Source organism: Hypomesus transpacificus, chromosome 26 (genome assembly GCF_021917145.1).
Source record: "Hypomesus transpacificus isolate Combined female chromosome 26, fHypTra1, whole genome shotgun sequence".
NCBI classification, from domain to species: domain Eukaryota; kingdom Metazoa; phylum Chordata; class Actinopteri; order Osmeriformes; family Osmeridae; genus Hypomesus; species Hypomesus transpacificus.
In genome coordinates this window covers 6,258,958-6,261,979 of record NC_061085.1, presented here as the reverse complement: position 1 = coordinate 6,261,979, position 3,022 = coordinate 6,258,958, and positions in this window count along the sequence as shown.

Genomic DNA, 3,022 nt, shown 5'->3' with positions numbered 1-3,022 from the left:
CTGCATAACGTTCCCTACAAGTTATCTAAATGTGACAAACGTCCCGAACCTTTACAGAACATTGGGGATGTTTTTAAAACTTTCTCATTTGGTTCTGAACGTACTTTTTTGAAAGTTTCCTGTATGACTTTATGGAGACGTTCCATGTTTGTCATTTTGTGGTCACACAGCAAACCTTACAAATATGACATTTGGGACTTTTAAAGAACGTCTCCGTAAAGTTCCCTAAAAGTCACATGGGGACGTTCTGTGTATGACATTGGGGGAACGTTGTTTTTGTTATTTTATGGTCACAATACAACAATCGCTATATTCACGTGCGTCGTACAATTTTAAACCAAAACCAGGCTATTACGAGATGGATGGAAGATCTTGGTTGCTTGTTTATGTAAGATGTGAAAGCTTACGGTAAATATGTAGCCTATATAGACTAACAACCTGTGTCTGAAGGATCGAGTAGGTCGAGTAGAAGTCCACAAGACCATCAATGATCAAGAATTAACAGAGGTTCAAGAGAACCAGTTCCTCCCTTCAAGATTCCAGGGTATCAATAAGAACATCATGTTTTACACAGGCTTTCCAAAGCAGTGTTTATAGTCCACTGCAGAAAACATGTTAGAGTGGAGTCAGGCACAATGAAAAGAGGACGACATGATAAGGCAGGGGCATTCTTAAACGTTTGAGGCTACATTTTCCTGTACAAGACCTTACAGTGTGCTTCATTGTGTCAACTGTAAACAGGGTCTGTATAACCTGGACAAACATAAAATGTTTCATGTTAGGATCACTTCCAATTTTGAAGAGAAACTATTAACTATCTTATGCCTAAAACTGACATTTCAGCCCAGAAGAGGTGAGAGACACCTATGTCTTTGATGGAACATGCCAGGTTTGAGTTGGCGGGACAGATGTGTACTCCATGTTTATATAGTGGGTGTTTATAGCAGTCCTATCATGTGATTGCACTGTCCAAAGCCAGATATGATACGTTAGTCTTTTCGGGCTGTTCCTCGGTTTGTTGTCAAGTGAATGTCCTTGTGTAAAAAATAATCGATTAAAAAAAGTTATGTACCATAATGTATATATGATATTCCTACAATTTTGAGTGTGTATATCTTTGCTGGTACTTTTTTTGTTCTCAATATTAGACTTGATACTCTATCCCTACAGCCACTTCATGGAAGAGGAAATCCAACCAGACATATCAAGTGATTATTATCCCCATAACCAATATTGAACACTGTCAGGATTTGAAGAAGCATTATTTCTATTCATACCGACCCGAACTAACCTAAATTGTTAGGCTACAATCAGTACACTGGTAGACAGTCAAAAGTGTATAATTTACTGAAGGTTTTGGAGAACACCAAGGTCACATGAACACCAAGGTCACATGTCTGAACGACTATCGCCCAATAGCACTGACCTCTGTCATCATGAAGTGCTTCGAGCGGCTAGTCAAATCATTCATCTGCTCCTCGCTGCCCCCCACACTGGACCCTATGCAGTTTGCATACCGGTCCAACAGGTCTACAGACGATGCCATCGCTCTGACTATGCACACCGCTCTCTCCCACCTGGACAAGGGGAATACATATGTGAGGATGCTGTCCATTGACTACAGCTCTGCATTCAACACCATCATCCCCTCCAGACTGGTCTCCAAGCTTGTGGACCTGGGACTAGGCACCTCCCTCTGCAAGTGGATCTTCCACTTCCTGACGGGGAGGCCACAGGTGGTGAAAATCGGTGACCGCACCTCATCTGTACTGATCAGCAACACAGGCACCCCCCAGGGCTGTGTGCTCAGCCCTTTCCTGTTCTCCTTGTTCACCCACGACTGTGCGGCAACACAAAGCTCCAACCTTCTCGTTAAGTTTGCTGACGACACAACCATCGTGGGCCTCATCTCTGACAGTGACGAGTCAGCCTACAGAGAGGAGGTTGACACCCTGACATCATGGTGTCAGGACAACAACCTCTCTCTTAACATCAGCAAGACCAAGGAGATGATTGTGGACTATAGGAGGCGGCAGGAGGAGGAGCATGCACCCCTACTCATCAATGGATTGGAAGTGGAGAAGGTCAGCTACTTCAAGTTCCTCGGGGTGAACATCAGCAATGACCTCACCTGGTCTGTTCACACGGACAAGATGGTCAAAGCGGCCCGTAAGCGCCTCTTCTTCCTGAGGAGACTGAAGAAGTTTGGTATGGACTCAGTCATCCTCACTAACTTTTACAGATGCACTATCGAGAGCATTCTGACTGGTTGTATCACAGTGTGGTATGGGAGCTGCACAGACAGGGACCGCAAGGCCCTACGAAGTGTGGTCCGTTCTGCTGAGTTCATCATCGGCAGGAGGCTCCCAGCCCTACAGGACACCTACCACACACGTTGTCTAAGGAAAGCTAACAGGATTCTAAGAAACTGATCCCACCCATCCTTCAGTCTCTTTACCCCGTTGCCTTCTGGCAGGCATTACCGCAGCATCCGATCGCGCACACGCAGACTGGACAACAGTTTCTACCCAAGGGTCATCAGGCTTCTCAATGGACACTGATATGGACATTGTTTTACTGCACACTAGTCACTTATACACTGTCACTTTCAGCTACTGGTTGCTCTTTCAGTAACATTGCACTACTGTACCTCGCCACCAGGCTCCTGTTTGGTCATTGACATAGTCACTGATCTGCAAATTTGCACTATTGCACTGTACTCCACTTAGGTTAGAATAGGTTATAGGGTTGAAACAGGTTTTTTGTGCATTAGGGTTAGTATAGCGTACTATTTATTGTTAAATGTAATTTTGGAAGTTTTAGTGTTAGGGTTAGTATAGTCGTTTATTTATTGCTGTCTGTATATTTAGGAAGTTTCACTTATTTAAGCTCAGCATAGATGTAAATTTGTTCCTTGTACTTATATGTTATGTTATGCCAGGTGCTTGCGTTGTCTTGTCTTAAGAATTTCAGTGCCCAGTCTAACCTTGTGTTGTTCTGTGTACCTGACAAATAAAAGACT